Source organism: Macrotis lagotis, chromosome X, assembly GCF_037893015.1.
Source record: "Macrotis lagotis isolate mMagLag1 chromosome X, bilby.v1.9.chrom.fasta, whole genome shotgun sequence".
Taxonomy (NCBI): domain Eukaryota; kingdom Metazoa; phylum Chordata; class Mammalia; order Peramelemorphia; family Peramelidae; genus Macrotis; species Macrotis lagotis.
In genome coordinates, this window is record NC_133666.1 from 193,640,371 (window position 1) to 193,658,686 (window position 18,316).

General features: G+C 34.2%; 1 protein-coding gene across 3 annotated transcripts in view; it reads right to left on the bottom strand.

Moving 5' to 3' along the window:
- CDC42SE2 (CDC42 small effector 2) overlaps nt 1-18,316 on the bottom strand; it is a 111,760-nt gene that overhangs the window by 55,892 nt on the left and 37,552 nt on the right. The window contains exon 2 of one of the 3 annotated variants that reach the window (XM_074202494.1): nt 13,923-13,992. The exons of the other annotated variants lie outside the window; for them this stretch is intronic. The gene's annotated coding sequence lies outside the window, so the exon portion shown is untranslated. The remainder of the gene's footprint in view (nt 1-13,922; nt 13,993-18,316) is intronic. 3 annotated transcript variants of the gene reach the window in all.

Genomic DNA, 18,316 nt, shown 5'->3' on the forward strand with positions numbered 1-18,316 from the left:
TTAGACAGGGCTGAAAGTACAGAAAGAAAGTAATTTGGAGTTTGTTTGTTTGTTTAACCCTAATCTGCTGAAAAGCTTAATGTGGGAGTTAGCCCTGTTTTACTGGGACAGGAGAATTTGGCATCATTGTTCCAAGTATGAAACTTCATTAATCTTCCCCAGCATCCTAAACACTTTAGCTACAGTTTTTTTTGGTAGTTTTTTTTCCTTTAGAAATTTTTCAAGGTTAACAGAATCTAGAAACACTAAAGTTATCAAAGATTTTTCCAGAAAACACAAACAAAATGATACAATAAAATATATTTTAGCCTTAATTTTTACTTCATTTCACAATAATGAAAATTGCCAAATTAGTCAAAACAAATTACTAGTTGAATCTCTTGCAGATTTATGTCAGAGGTCACCTAAATTCAATAGAGTACAGTTTTGTTATTCCTGTAAATATCAGGAGCAGGTAGTGTCTTTAGCTATCAAAGGTCTTATCTATTCAAGGAAAAATTCCTTGAATACTACTAGCACCAGAACCCATCTTACTTTATACCCCTAGGGAAAATTTAAAAAGACTAAATTTAATTTAATCTTAATCATAAACCACCCCCACTCCTGGGAAAAATTTAAACTAACCTAAACCATTCCACTACCTGGTCAAAAATAATCAAAATCTAAACCACTGCAATACCTAGGACAAACTTAATCTTAAACTTAACACCTAACACTTAATAATAATGCTTGTCCTTCATTTTCAAAGAAGACCACAACATCAGAGAGGTGATGGGATAACAAGTACATGAACTGAATTTGTGTTTAGCTCAGAACAAACAGGGATCAAGAACAGGAGATATTTTGGACTCTGGAGGGCAATCTTTCTACAAAAATGTCCCTCAGTAAAAGATTAGCCAGAGTATTCTAGGGAATTTTTTCTCAGCTGAGGATTGAGTAGGGAATGGAAGGGGTCTCAGAACCCTGACTTAACCTGGCTGACTCCACCAAAAATGAAAAGAGATAGGGATGAAAGCATAATAGCAATTTCAGAACTGAAACTATATTAGAAGCACTAAATCATCAAAATCAATTGATACTGGTTAAAATATAAATAAGTTGATAAGTAGAACACAAAGGAAACTGAGAAACAATGGAATTAAATAATTCAACATTCAATAAACACAAAAAATAAATTAGGAAAGAATTCCCTATTTGATTTTTTAAAAACTGCTTGCAGAATTTGGAACTATGCCTAAAAGGCAACCAATTGTGGATATCCTCTGCTCCTGCAATACCACTACTAGGTCTGTATCTCAAAGAGAACATAAAAAAGGGGGAAATGATCTACAAATGAAAAAATATTTATAGCAGCCCTTTATTTGTGGTTATGAAATATTGGAAATCAAGGGGGTGCTTATCAATTCTGGAATGGTTGAATAATCTATGGTAAATAAATGGAATATTATTGGAAAATATGAAATAATGAACAGGCAGATTTCAGAAAAACCTGGAAAGATTTGTATGAACTGATACAAAGTAGAATGAGCAGAACCAGAAAAACAATGTACAGCCATAATATGATGATCAACTTTGAATGATTTAGCACCTCTCAGCTATACAATGACACAAGGCAAAGTATTCTTGAAGGAAATGCTATCCATATCCAGTTAAAGACTGATGGACTCAATGCACATAGAACCATATTTTCTTCAAATCTTCAGTTTTTCTTGTGGTTATTTTTTCCTTTTGACCCATTTCTTCTTCCACAACTGAGACGAATATGGAAATATGCTATACAGAATAGCATAAACAATATCAAATTGCTAGGGGTGGCTAGGTGGCGCAGTGGATAAAGCACTGGCTCTGGAGTCAGGAGTACCTGGGTTCAAATCCGGTCTCAGATACTTAATAATTACCTAGCTATGTGGCCTTGGGCAAGCCACTTAACCCTGTTTGCCTTGAAAAAAAAAATAAAACCTAAAAAAATAACTATCAAATTGCCTACCAATTTCAGAAAAGAGGAGGCTAAGAGAAAAATCTGTAAAACTTTTAGAAATATTAAAATGAAAGCAAAAATTTTCACAGTATGTAACTAAAAGATAATAAAATAGTATTAAATTATTATTAAATATTATTTTTAAAAGATTTTAAAATGAAAGGAAAGTAGTTTATGACCAAGGAATAGATGGAGAACATCATTAAAAACAAACTAGATAATTTTGATTACATTAAATTAAAATTTAATTAAATTAAAAAGCTTTTGCACAGACAAAACCACTGTAACCAGGATTAAAAGAAATGTAGTAAATTGGGAAACAAATTTTACAACTAGTATCTCTGACAAAGGACTCATTTCTAAAATATACAGAGAACTGAGTCAAATTTTCAAAAAAAGCCATTCTCCAATTGACAAATGGTCAAAGGTTATGCAAAAGCAATTTACAGATGAGGAGATCAAAGCAATCCTTAGTCATATGAAAAATTGGCTCTAAATCATTACTTATTAGAGAAATGCAAATTAAATCTCTGAGGTACCACCTCACACCTCTCAGACTGGCCAACATGATCAGAAAGGACAATGATCAATGTTGGAAGGGATGTGGGAAATCTGGGACACTAATACATTGGGTTTTTTTTTTAGATTTTGTTTTTCAAGGCAAACGGGGTTAAGTGGCTTGCCCAAGGCCACATAGCTAGGTAATTATTAAGTGTCTGAGGTCGGATTTGAACCCACATACTCCTGACTCTTAAGGCTGGTGCTCTATCCACTACCACCTAGCCGCCCCCACTAATACATTGTTAATGGAGCTGTGAACTCTCATCCAACCTTTCTGGAGAGCAGTTTGGAATTGCGCCCAAAAGGCAATAAAAATATGTAAACCCTTTGATCCAGCAATACCACCACTGAAGAGATTATGAAAAAGAGTAAAAACATCACTTGTACAAAAATATTTATAGCAGCCCTGTTTGTGGTGGCAAAGAATTAGAAATTAAGTAAATGTCCTTCAATTGGGGAATGACTCAACAAACTGGTATATGTATGTCATGGAACACTACTGTTCTATTAGAAACCAGGAGGGCTAGGAATTCAGGGAAGCCTGGAAGGATTTAGATGAACTGATGCTGATTGAGATGAGCAGAACCAGAAAAACATCCTAACAGCAACAAGGGGGTGATGATAAATCTTGATGGACTTGTCATTCCATCAGTGCAACAATCAGGAACAATGCTGGGCTATCTGAAATGGAGAACACCATCTATATCCAGAAACAGAACTGTGGAGTTTAAACAAAGACCAAAGACTATAACCTTTAACTTAGGGGGGAAAAAACTTATCTTATTATGTAATTTTGCTATCTCTTATACTTTATTTTTCTTCCTTAAGGATATGATTTCTTTCTCATCACATTCAACTTAGATCAATGTACACCATTGGAAACAATGATAAGACTAACAGACTGCCGCCTTCTGTGGGGGGGGGGGGGAAGCAAGATTAGGAGAAAAATTATAAAACTCAAAATAAATAAAATCTTTCTAAAAAAAGAAAGATAAAAAACTGCTTGCAGTACTGAAGAGTGATCTAACACATTAGTCAACAAAATAAATGCCAGGTACCCTACTAAACACTGGGAAGATAAAATGAGGCAAAACAGCCCCTGCTCTCAAGGAACTGGCAGACATAAAAAAAAAAAATTCAAACAATATATATATATATATATAGAGAGAGAGAGAGAGATATAGATATAGATAGATAGATAGATATAGATATAGATATATATATGTAATATATTAGAACTAACCTAGGGAAGGAACTGCCATGAAGGGGGATCAGGAGATGGTTCTTGTAGAAGGTGGGATTTTTACTGGGACTTAAAGAAATCCAGGGAAGCCAGGAGACAGTGGAAAAGAAAGACAGATTAGAGGCATACAGAAGAGCCAGTAAAATGAATGGACAGGGCATGGGGTTTCTTGGATGATGTACAGTGTGGCTAGTCTGTTTCTCACAACAAGGGAAGTCAAAAAAAACTCTATTCCTGCTACTGCTGCTGGCCTGGTCTGTTTTGCCAGCAAAGGAAAAAGGGTTCATAGATTCCTTCCACAAGGGCACCCTCCTTTCAGCTGCCTGTTGCTTTGAAAAGACTAAAGCTAAACCTCTAAGCAGCTTGATAACCTATCCTTAATGATGGGACCCTAACTCCCACTAGGTCATAGCCTCCTCATATCAATGACTCTGACTCCCAAGCTGTTATAACTCAAACCCCATTCTCTATCCCTCACTGTCTACTCTTTTACTCTTCTCCCCCTCAACCCAACCCTCCCTACAGTGTCTTAGGGATACAGTCTCCCTGGTCATCCTTTTTATCAGGATGCCATTATACCCATTCCCTACAATTCATTTACTGAAGTAGGTGAATTAGAATATTCCTTGCTCCCCATTGCCACTTCCAATACATTTCTATCACCATCACTCTCTTCTTTTGTGGTTTAGATCAATATTTTTTATCACAATATCACAAAGAATTAAAAATGGACACATAATTTTTTTATTTTTTATTTTTTGCAAGGCAATGGGGTTAAGTGGCTTGCCCAAGGCCACACAGCTAGGTAATTACTAAATGTATGAGGCTACTTCAAGGCCAGTGCTTTATCCATTGTGTCACCTAGCTGCCCCATAATCTTAATTTTAAATAAAGTAGACAAAAAAAAAAACCAGACCATATACCTCTCCACAGCTGCGGGTTGGGTTTGTATTCATAAGCAAAGAATAGACATAATTACAAAAGATAAAATATCTATCACCAATTGCATGACATTAAAAAGTTTCTGCTCAAACAAAATTAATGCATTTAGAATAAGATGAGGATTGTCAAATGAGAAAAAAATCTTTGTAACAAATTTCTTAGGTAAGGGTTTGGTTTTTAATATTATGTAGATAACACATACACATATTTGAAAATATATAAAAAACAACATACATATTTTATATGAATCATTCTCAAGAAAATAGGACAAGCTCGTTCTGACCTACCTTTCCTATGTCATTAATAATGATTATTCTTCCTCCTTGTTTCTAAAATAGCCAAACTGATCACCTCTCTGTTCTCATTCATACACCATTTTCTATTTCTGTGCCATTTTGCTGGTTATCCTCCCAACACTTCCATGCTTAAAATGTACTCCCACATTATTACTACCTCATAGAGGCCCTCTCTTCCTTTAAGAGGCAACTAAATACTATCTTCTGGACATAGTCCCCTTATGTCCATAACTGGTAGTGATTTACTTCCCGAATTATTACTCATACACAGATATTAAGACAGTATTGTTGTTCAGTTGTTTTGAGTCATGTCCAACTTTATGTGAACCCACTTTGGGGTTTTCTTGGCAAAGATACTGCAGTGGTTTGCCATTTCCTTCTTCAGCAGTTTGATATAGTCTATGCTATCACATATAACATATTTCCATATTAATCTCAGTTGTGGAAGAAGAAACAGATCAAACAGAAAAATAAGTGGGATGATTGAAACAGATTAAAATCTAATATTAAGTTGCTACTTAAAATATTTAGCAAAGATTAACTAGAAATAGTGGGCCCTATGATTTGAAATGCTTTGAAACAAAATATTAAGTAATTGAAATTATGGCTTGACATTCTGTGTGATATCATTTGGAAAATAGATCTAGGTGTAAATTTTTTCTGGTCTTATTTTAATGTAATTATGTCTCTCAATAAAATAAGTCAGAATGTATTGTACTATTTAGCATTAAGACAGTTAAAAATACATGGATCTGGAAATGGTAATGTGATCTTAAAACAAGTTACCTCAGTTTACCAATATGTTATGTGGATAAAGTTAATATCTCACATTGATTTGATAATTCATTCTATTAGTACTAATAGTAAAATAATAAATTCTTTTTAGATCAATATTCTGGGTTATGGATTAAATTGTTATTTTTTTGTGTTATAACTAATTTCTTATAGATTTAATTGTTAAAAGAATGATGTTAAACATTTTTAAATGTTCATTTAGAAGTGTAATAGATATTTATAATGCTTTTATTTTGGTTTTGAACTAGAAATTACAAAAAGAAAACATTCGGAAGCTCCTAGATAAGCATCTAGTAGAACTGCTCCACCCACCTTTCAGGATGTTTTCAAGAAACTCTAGTTTAAAAAGTACTTAACATCAGGCTTTGGTCATATTCTACATCAAGAACTACATAAATGTTGACTGTTGTGATTTTTAGCACTCCCTTCTTTGTATGAACTTTTTGTGAAAACTTCAAGAAGCTGGAATGTGTCACACCTGACCAGCATTATATCAAACATCTTTGGGGCTTTTTGCCTAAGTCAAAAATTAACAAAAAATTAACAAAAAATTAGTCCTCCACTTGGAATCTTAAGAGTAAGGAATTTTAACAGCAGTGGTTTATAATATTTAACCCAAGATATTCTTAGCTAGCATCTAAAGGGTAAGGAATTTTAACAACAATGGCTTATAATATTTAGCCCAAGACAATCTGAGCTAATATAATAACAATTATGAAATTAAATTGTACTATTAAAAGAAAATTTTAGTACATGCCTGTATTGTGAAACAGTAAAGTAAGTTTCACCTAAATTTGTTCAGCTGTTTTAGAGCTATGTGAGATAGGATGAATGATTTTCTATGATAAGGAAATTTGGAAATGCATTCAATGGAATTGAAATCACCTGACCACCGGTAATGGCTTTCAAATTCACAATATTGTTTGCTAGATTATGAACAGAATTGTTAAAAAAAAAAAAACAAGGAAAATGTTTGAAACCTGTCAATAATCTGAAGTATGGTAATTTAAGAAACTAGAAACCTCCAAATTTATCTATAGTAAAGAAGTTTTTATGTGAAATTATCTGGTTATCTCTTATAAAAATTGTGCAGTACTATGAAAGAATTTGTGCACTGCTCTATTTAGAAAACTGAATCCCCTCCCCCATTGCTAACATTCCTTGATGAGAGGGAGGAGTAAGGAGGAATTTGTTTATATTATAGGACTTGTTTATTGTGAATTAAGAAGTTGCATCTGGAGTGGTCTTTACTGACATTACATCTTTAACCAATTTAATCTTACTACAGACTACAGTCTTAGATAATATGTGTTTGTTTTAAAGGGTTCATAAACTATCCTATATATATATATAGGTATATATACATATACCTATGTAAACTTAAAGAATGTGATTACTAACATCTAATAATTGATTTTTTATATCAGGTTAAATTTTTTATGATTTTTTAAGAAGGCCTGATAATCTTATTTGCTAGTTAATTTACTGGACACAGCTTGACAGTGTTGATCACAATTGTGTCTAACCACATAGTGAGTAGTCAAACTTTGCTGTCTGAGTGAAACATTTTGGGACCATGAATTTTCTTTTTGAACTTTATCTTCAGCTTTATTGTATACTTAAGTCAATGGTTCTTTCACTGCCTCAGTGAAAAGGCCAGCAGTTCAACAGGTGTGAGGTCTGCGACCCAGGGTCAGAGGATATCTGTCCCTGAGGAAAAGGTTTGGAGAATGACCTTGGATAGGTTAGGATAGAATCCTCTTAGACTCAGCTTCCCCATCCAAGAAATCTTCCCACTTAGTTAATTCTGAGCCTGGCTGTGGTATCCTGTCATACGCTTGGATACTTATGCTATTTTCACCTGAACTTAAGGATCCTTAGATACTGTGACCTTCCTCTTATAGCAAAATCTCTAAAACCAGGGCAAGTCCTATGATATTGCTGTTGCAATATATTAGCACTTCCTGCCATTTTTCAATCTGAGATTCCAACCCCTGAACAACTAAGCAAATGAGAATTTGGCCTTGTCATGCACCTATATAATTTCATAATCATGTAAAAGATAAGGTCCTCAATTTTATTTTTAGGTTTTTGCAAGGCAAATGGGTTAAGTGGCTTGCCCAAGGCCATACTGCTAGATAATTATTAAGTGTCTGAGGCAGGATTTGAACTCAGGTACTCCTGACTCCAGGGCCAGTACTCTATCCACTGCACCACCTAGCTACCCCAGCCCTGAAATTTTTGAAAATGTTATGGGGATAATTGACAATCAGATATATATGTGTGTGTGTGTGTGTGTGTGTGTGTGTGTGTGTGTGTGTGTGTGTGTATGTGTGTATGTGTGTGTGTGTGTGTGTGTGTGTGTGTATGTGTGTATGTGTGTGTGTGTGTGTGTGTGTGTGTGTGTGTGTGTGTGTATGCATTCTTGCCAGCAAAGAAAAAAGGGTTCCATAGATTCCTTCCACAATTGTGGAACTTTAAAAGATAATAACTTATGGAATATCCTCAAAGGAAATTACAATTTTTTACTTTGGTTTATTATTTAATGTGGGATTGATACTATATATAAAGTATACTTTGAAATGCAAGCAAATGTCATAAGGGTTAAAAGATTTTGAGAACAGTGGTCTATGTGAGCATAGTTAGTAACTGAATATGTTTTACTATAGACAACTCATATGATATAATCTAGAATTATTTACCTATTCTATTAAGATATCCTACCATAGCCCTTTATTAAAATAAGCATCTTTGGTATGAATTCATTTCTGTGGTCATTAAACTTAGGCACAGAAGTCACCCACTTACTAAGGATGTTATCAGATGATCCTTAGCAGCATCTTATTCTCCTAGGAGGGGAGTGAGTTGTCCTATTTTTTCCTATAAGCTTTATAGACATTTCACATTTCCATGCTCTTAATATTCAAATATCATGATGGTTTCTTTTACTTTGATATGCAATTGAGCAAGCATTTCAATAAAACAGACTTTTACCAAAGATATTTTTTAATGTAAGAGGTGAAAAGGGGAAAAGATCCAAATATACAAAAATATTTATAACAGCTCTTATAGTGGCAAAGAATTGGAAATCAAGAGGATATTCATCAAGTGACGAATGGCTGAACAGATTTTAGTATATGAATGTGATGGAGGTACTATTGTTCTGAAAGAAATCATGAACAGGCTAACTTCAGAAAAGTCTAGAAAGACTTATAGACTTATATGAACTAATGGTGAGTGAATACTACATATATATGAACAGCAACCCTGTGTGATGATCAACTATGATGGACTTAGACCTCCCCAGTACAATAATCAAAGACAATAAGGACTTGCAATGGAAAATGGCATCTGAATGAAGACTATTTTCCATTTAAAAAATTTTCATCTACATATCCCTAATTAACTTCATCTCTACTATCTGAGTCATTGCCCTCATCAACAACATATGCCTAAATTATCTCAACTTCTTGCCCCTTTAAAGGGCACTTACTCCTCAGTTGAGTCGCTCAGCTTCCTTTGGGAGGGTAGCCTGCTCTTGAGGAGTGTGATCCCCCCAAAATAATCTCTCACCCCTTAATGCCCTTTTTTACTACTTATTTCCTGATTGCTCATCTTCCTTTGGGAGGGCAGTTGGTTCTTGGGGAGTGTTGTCCCCCAAATAACCTCTCATGCTCCTATACCTTTCCTTAATACTCATTCTCTCATGAAGATTTATGTCATTTAATGCAGCTGCTGCAACTGACTTCCATTATTATTATTACTCTTTCTTTCCCTTGGCTTCAGCTATACTACATATATACTGCAGAAATCCTTAAATAAACCTTTTATCCATAATATTTCTTCTGGATCAGAGTCGATCTTTTAGGTGAATTCTTTCACATATTTGTTTTGGTTTTTGTTATGTTTCTGTTTTAATTCTTTTTCTCCTTTAGTGTTGCCTATACTTCTTAAATATCTTATGTATAAGAGGAATAATAAGGGACAAATCATGTAAGGAATAAGTTTAAACAGCACTAAAATCATTCAAATAGCAAATGACTTTAAGAAACTCACCACCAAAGAGTAGAATGAGGAACAATATCCTAACCCACTATGATAGGGCATAGTTTTCTTAAAATTTATTGAAACAAATACCTCAAGGAGTGACTGAATTAGAGATAGTTCCAGAAAGACTCAAATCTCAGGTATAAATTATCAGACTCATGTATGTGGGTAATGATCAATTTTTCGTTCACAATGTAATGTAATTCAGTCTCTCAATGTAAAAAAGTAACCATAAGCAAGCATAGTCCACAAAATTATAGAAATGAAGACTGCTGGTTCAGCAATATTGTTATTTCCAAAAAGCCACTCAAAATTAAACAATCCTTTCCTCAATCACTTACATATATGACTCCCTAAAAACTGAAAGGGGTCTTCCTTTGGTAGACCTCCCCAAGGCAACTGGGATATGATGCAAATAGCAATAAAAAGATAATTCTTGCAGCAAGGTCAGGTAGAGCACAATTCATCATTTTGAATTACCTTTTCAGATAAGTGAAAAAATCTTTCTCCCTCAAAAAATTCAAACCCATTCAAAGGTATTTAGTTTTATGACTAATATGGAAATGTTTTATATCACTGCACATATATAAGCTATATAAAATTGCTTACTGTCTTAGGGAGAGGGGAGAAGAGAGAAGGGAGAAAATTTAGAACTCAAATTTTATTTTTAAATTCTCTTTACATGGGGTGGCTAGGTGGTGCAGTGGATAAAGCACCAGCCCTGGAGTCAGGAGTACCTGGGCTCAAATCTGGTCTCAGACACTTAATAATTACCTAGCTGTGTGACCTTGGGCAAGCCACTCAACCCCATTTGCCTTACAAAAACCTAAAAAAAAATTCTCTTTACATGAAATTGGAAAAAATAATTTTTTTAAAAGGAAGTACTCAATATTGAGTAGTACTCCTAGTAGAACTTGGAGAAGGCTTAAATTATCACATTGGAAGGCCCAGGGACTTATAGAGATAGGAATTCTAAAAGACACTTTATCACAATTATTTCCAAGAAACAATTATTAAGGAGATGGAGTATATTTGTAATAGTTGTCCTTCTATTTTGAAGATAATCACATCAACCAAATTAATGATGGCATGATTTGCACAATTAAGTTCATTATAATAAGCGGTCTGCTGTGCAAGGCATTCTTCTCACTTGACTTTTCTAGAACCATTCCACCCCATAGCCTAATTTGATAGGAAACAGGGCTAGAGGAGATGGTGTGGATACTGCAGGAGTCTCTTGGCCCTTCAGCTAGTTTCTCTTCCTCCTGTGACAGTGAGACAACCCGGTATGTTCAAACCCCTCTCAGTGGACTGAGTCCAGCCTTTCATCTCAGACCTTCTGCCTTCTTCAATCAAACTGTCCCTTGAACCCAAAAACTTTGGCTTCCCAGAAGCTGTCCAGCAGGTCATGAGAATAATGCCATTAGATAGCCAGTCTGCTTGATTATGATAGAACTACAATGGAATCTGATCATTCTCAAATCTGACTTTCATTCTTGAGTAATGAAAACCTTCTTGGCAGATGGTTTCGCTCTGGTTCATTTTGCGCTGATCCAAGACTTTCACCACTAGCAGCACAGTACAATGACCCTGGCTGTCCCTCTTAATCATGGCACTAGTTCTAAAACCAAGGGCAAGTCTGGTGCCAGCAGCCGCAGAAATTCCAACTTCAATAAGTGTATATTAAAGTTGCCACAGTTAAAAAGCTCACAGTTGGATCTTGGTAAACAATGGTGAGCCTCAGCCTGTCCCAGCCCCTGTCTCTTGCCACCCCCCCCCCCCACCCTTGATGCTCTGAGTGTCCCTCAGGACCCAAAAGAGTTACCTTTGTAAAAATTAGTGCTCAAAGCAGGCCCAGCTAGTAGTACACTCATCAGTCTCTCACTGATGACAGGCTGATGCAAGTTTGTTTTCTAGTCTGCCAAGGGTGGAAGGAACCATCTCTAGAATAATTCCTGAAATTAATATCAGAACTATGAACCTGGTCTGACTCCTTCTGCATTAGCTGTCCCCATTTCAACAAGATTATTTACATTTCAATCCAACCAACTAGCACAACTATTCTAAGCTCAGACTGTCTAAGATCTGAGGTAGTTTAGGTTCTACATTGAACAAAATAAGACATTCCTATGTCCTTCAACAACTAACAGAAGATGATTTCTTTAAGATATTCGGCAAGGATATACAATGAAGACATTCTAAGTGTTTTGGGAGAAATAATTCATTTCTGAGCTTATGTGGTAGGTAACTGCTACCCACATTTTTGTTCCTCAAAACATAAATTATAGATTAAAAAAAACTTAAGTTTTATTATTATGATTAAGCAAAGAGTCAAATCTCAGACAAAAAAAGTCTAAATGAACATCAGAATTCTACTGAAGCCTTTTATAAGGTAAAATTATAGTAGAATGTCAAGAGAAATAATTATTTTACATATTGTAATCTTAAACATTTTTCTTAAGCCATAAAAATTAAAGAAAAAAAAGATTTATTATTCCATGTTTCCCAAACAAACTTAGTGAAACAGAAGCAAAATCTAATGCCTAAACAAACCCAGACTACAGATTAAATTACAGTTAGAGGGTTCCCAAATAGGATGCTACCATAGCACCTCATTATTTCTCCTCTCTAATCTCCCCTCTTCTAAAATTCTCTTTCAATAATTAAAAGTATGATCATCCTCTCAATCACTCAAGCTCATAAATTTTTATCTTCAACCTCTTTTCCACTCTCCTTCAATTTATCCAATCTATTGCCAAGTCTTACCATATCTACTTTCACAACATCTCTGGTATAAATTTAGATTCACATAACCACCCATCTTGGTTCAAATATCATTACCTCATGACTAGACTTTTGGCAATAACCTTTTGATGAGTCTCTCTGTCTCACTCCATCCCAAGAAATCTAAACTACAAGTCAAAGGGATGGCCTTCAATAGAGGAATGAATAAACAAACTGAATTTGATTCAATGTTGTTAAGCTCTAAGAAGTAAAGAAAAACATGTTTTCAAAGAGACATGGAGAGATTAAATGAAATGATGCAGAGAGGTAGGCAGAACCAGGATAATTTATACTACAAAATTCATTTTAAAAAAGGAACAATTTTGAAGACTTTTATAAACTGACAAAGAGATGAACAGAATCAAAACAAATGATTTAATAACAACATTGTAAAGACACATAGCTTGAAAGTTGTAATAAAACAATGACTATCCATGATTCCTAAGGACCAAAGATGAAACACAGTCTCCCTCACTTGAAAGATATTTACAGTACAAATCAAGATATAAATAGATATAGATTTGAATATAGTCAATGAGAGAATTTATTACAAGGAATTTGATTGTTAATTTCTTTTTTTAATGAGTTCAAAGGAAAGTAAATAGATTTCTGTCAATTTTTTAAAATTGAAACAGAGATAAGGATCGATATAGATATAGCACTTACAGATGAAGTAACTATTGGTAGTTTTGCTTAATTGCTTTACTTTTTAAGAACTGTTTTTACTTTTGTAAGAGTAATATAAGAACAAAAGACAAATAAAAATAAAATATTCCTTTTTTGTAAATTTGTAATAAGTTTGAAAAAACAGACTGAAGCTAGATTGTAAAACACACCCTCTCTAATAGTAGTTATTAATGATTTAGAAACTTTGGAACAAAGACATCAAAATTTACACTTATTGGATGGATAGTTTCAAGATTCTCTCATAAAACAGCAATATAGCTATTTAAAACTTATATTTCTAAAGCATTTAATCTAAATTTTAAAATTTGCTAATCCTTTGCCAATTCTGGTTAAAATACTAGTCTTTTTTATGGATGAGAGTTGGAGGGTGGAAGGGAGACATTCATAAAGGATTTTGTTATCTTTTCTTGGTTCAAATGAAGAGGATAGAGCACTCTTTCCTAAGTCACACTAGGACCATGTTGTAAGGGGTGTATAGATAACACCCCAACCTAAGGGATAATTGTTTTCACTACATAGACCAAAAACATGAAGCATCAGTAGTAGATTTGTTCATAGAACTAGAAATCTTAACAGAAGAAAGCCTTACTTGTCTCCTCTCCGTCTAAGCCAGTCAAGCAAATCTAATCCACAAATCTTCAGAGTGGAAGATCTAGGAACTGCAAAGTGAACAATAAGCATTAATCAGAAATCAGTGGCCCTAAGACCTTGTCAATTAAAGACACAGTATCAAAAGAATTTAGTCTGGCTTGAAGGGTAGATGCCTTAGAAATCAGTAGTGTAGGTAACAGAAAAGGAGGAACAAAGTCCTTTCTATTTTTCTAACCTAATGAAAGCATTATAAATAGCTCTGCCAAAATACCTATATACATTTCAACAATTATATCACTAGCACCTAAAAAAACTAAACAAATAATTTTCTGAAAAGGACTACATTCAGTATTTATCCTAGATACATTCCTTTCCATTAGAGTAGAAAGACATGAATGTGAAGAAGTATCCTCACTACTTCAGGGTATTGTTTCTTTGTCTCTGGATGATGCAGTTCAATTTTGCAGGCTTCAAGAATGAAGGGTAAGGAGTTTTATAACCTAGGTTAAGAAAGTCCAGGAAGTCTCCATAAGTTTCTGTACAGGATGAAAAGTTATTTTTCCCAAGGACTCTGTCTGCTATTTAGGTCCCAGGTCTCTTGTTCTTACTCTACTTTCACAACCTCCAGGTTCCTGGAAGACCCAAAGGAGAACTCTCAATCCTTTCCCCTCCTTTCCCCCACCTCCAAAGAAAACCTCTAGGTAATTAATGAGATCTATTTTATTTACTTCACTGCTCTTACCTAAATTTAGCATTCTCTCTGCAAGTGCTAAAGGTACAAAATGGTTTATAAAAATATACTTTCCCTATTAATCATAAGATGTTAAAAATAAAGGTTTTTAAATACTTTAGTGCTCTATCTATACATTTATCCAGAAACTGAAGGTTAAAAAAACCTTTAAACCAGACATCAATAAAACTTTTTAGAAAGTTATTTAAGGGGGGGAGGAGGGAGAAGGGAAGACTATATTTTTAAATCATCAAAGATTTACCTCTTGAGTTTTTTAAAAGCTTCAAAATGTTCAATTAAGCAGATATATTTTACATCTAACAACAGGATTTTTATTACCAAATTATTTAGATGACTATTGTATTAAATCAGAGGAAAGAAGAATATATATACTCTAGACTAGATCAAGTCACCCTTTTCTCCCCTCTGTAAAATACAAAAATGTGGGACAAATTCCATCATGCTGAAGAAGATGGTGGTCTTGCTATTTCTAAATTCTGCTACCATTTTCATTTACTCAGTTCCAAATAAGACTATTCTCTGCCTTGATTTTTTGGAATACTGCCCTAATTCTTTTTCCCTAAGTCTTGTTACCACGGTTGCAGCTGCACAGCCAATTCTGGTTGAAATACAAGTCTTTTTATGGATGAGAGCTGGGGGTGGGAGTGGGGGGTGGGGTGGGGAGGAGACATTCACAAAGGATTTCATTATCTTTTCTCAGCTCAAATCGTGAGGATGGAGCACTCTTTCCTAAGCCACACTAGGTCCAGCACAGTTCTCCACTGAAACAGACACATACTATCCGCAAATGAAAGGAGTCCAGCAACTCACTCATAACTATTTACATATGAACAGTCATGCAAAGACTATAACATCCTAATGGAACATCAAATGTGCCAAAAGTTTCTCAAAAACTCTCAGCCAAAAATGTAAATATAAATGTATAACAGCTATAACTAGGCAGATACAATGGCAAAGTGCCAGACTTTGAGGGAAAAAAGTCATGATTTTTAAAAAAAATAAAATACTTGAAAGGAAGAAAGGATACATTTTATAACAGAAGTATCGCAAGTATTGTTAATGATCTCAAATGATCTTGTGGAATTAAAAAACTCAAAATTTAAATTTACAGGAGTGATCAGTTTCAAAATTCTAAAATTTACAAATTTAAAATTTATAGTGGAAATAGAATATCTATTTAAAATTATATTTATTGAGCACAGAAGCCAAAATTTAAAATCTGGTTATGGGAGTTTGAAAGATGGGGGAAAATAGAAGAATGAAAAAGCAATCTATACTCCCCCATTTTTTTATTAGAATCTCCTGTACTGTTTGTTCTGTGCTAAAATCCTAACCAGCTGCTTGTTCTTATTCTTGAATGACAATTTGTGACTAAATTCAATTTGCAAAAGTTAGAAGCAAAACTAATACAACTTTCAAAGTAAAATTTTGCTATGAAGTATAAAAACAATTAGAATAGTCAACTATAAAAATAATTTATATAAATTAGCTTTTATTAACCACCACCTAACATTTATAGGTGGTATGCCATTTGAATTCATATAATATTGAGGAACTCTGGAATTTTAATTAATCTAGAAAAAAATGATGAAGTTAGCAAAATCTATTGGTGTTAATTACTGCCTGTTCTCTGTTTCCTGGGTGACTTACTCATTGTTATATAGGAGTACAAATGAGGAAAGAAAGACACTCCTCTTTAAGAATTTGGGAATACAATGCACATTCCAAGTCATAGAAACAAATTTTCTAAGCTTGCAAGTATATAATTAAAATATCCAAGAGACAGTGAATATCTGTTTTAGGCAAGCAGATTGAAATTATCATTACTTTAAATGTCCTTTCACATTTTAGAAATCCATGCATCAAATTAATACTGCACAGGATATCTTTGTAAATTTTGCAATTCAAATATAATTTTAAAATACTTTCATAAATGTTGAGGTTTGTTCCTATATTAGAAAATTTCCACATCCAACCTAAAACCAGTATGGTTGGTATGGTTCAACCCAAGTTGTTCTCCCAAGGGTTTTTCACTGAAAATACACAATATTTATCTTTGAAAGCATTAACTGATAGTGTCAAAGATAGAATGAAAAATAGATGGCACTTTTGCCATAGGAATTGACTTCTAAATGGGTCAATAAGAAAACTTCAGTACTGTAGCTTCATATTACACAGAAAAATGCCCTTTAATCAAAACCACAAAGGAATTACATCTGAAGATATATCCACTCAAATCTTGAATTCTGTGTGGAGAATTACAACAAAGATGCCTGTTTATCCCTACTGTTGAGGTAGAAGTTTGCATATTAGGTCAGCTGCCCAGTAGGAACTACACTGAGACCACCAGCTACATAAGGAACCACAAGATAATTATTTCTAGACAATTCTGGGGAAAAAAACAAAAAGCTGAGAAATTCAATATCAGTTCAACTCCCCCAAACTACCCAGTTACCAGTGAAAGAAATATAAAAACCAAAACCATATATATTAAAGGGTTGTGTTAAATCATTTTAAATAAAATGACTAGGTTAACACCAAGTAGTACCATTCTTGACCTTGTGGTGTGGAAGAAGCACTGGATTATGACCTGGATTAAACCTGAGACTCAAATGTTTACTAGCTCTGTAATACTATCAAGTCACAAGGGGCGGGCAGCTAGGTGGCATAGTGGATAAAACACCACCCTTGGAGTCAGGAATACCTGGGTTCAAATCTGGTCTCAGACACTTAATAATTACCTAGCTGTGTGGCCTTGGGCAAGCCACTTAACCCCATTTGCCTTGCAAAAAAAAAATACTATCAAGTCACTTTTCCTCTTGGGATCTAAAGTAGCTATAGAAGTTGGGAAAAGATACCAGTAGAAATACCTAGAAGCCTACAGGGGGAAAAAATTCAAAAAAAAGAAACAGTATGGAACAATGGAATCAGAGAAATTGGGTTTAAATTCCCTCCTATGAGGCTTACAACCCATAAAATACTTGGGAAGTCATTTAACTATTCTATGCCTCAGCTTCCTCATCTGTAAAATGAGAAGGCTAGACTAAGCTGGCCTGAGATTCCTCATCAATGACCTTGTATAGGGGGGTCATGCAAAAGGTATAGAGATAACAAGAAGATCTAAAGATTCTATTTCAAAGGAGCAATTCAATACAATATAAGACCCACACCTGAAATATTGCTCCAGAAATATTAACTTGACTGAAGAGGAACAGGACAGATTTTTTTTAAAGGAGAAAAGTGAGAATTAATTAATAGCAAAAGAAATTACAAGTCTGGTATGAAAACAAAATGCAGTAGTAACACAGAATGTCTACTAATCTATTTGCAGAGTTCTTTCTCTCAGTAAGACAATGTGGTTTAGCAAAAAGAGTATCTGGAGCAAAGGTAGTAGAAGAAGTATCTGGAACATAGTCAAGAAGACCTGGTTTCAAATCCAATTTCTCACCTTCTTAGCTGTATGACCTTGGGTAAATAAATAACTACTCATAGTCTCCTTTTTCCCATCTGAAAAATGACTGTAATAATTTCATGTGATTATAAGAATCATAAGAAATAAAATATGTAAAGTACTTTGTAAAACTGAAATGTCATATACATGTTATTTACCATTAGTATTGCTGCTGCTAAATAAATAAGTA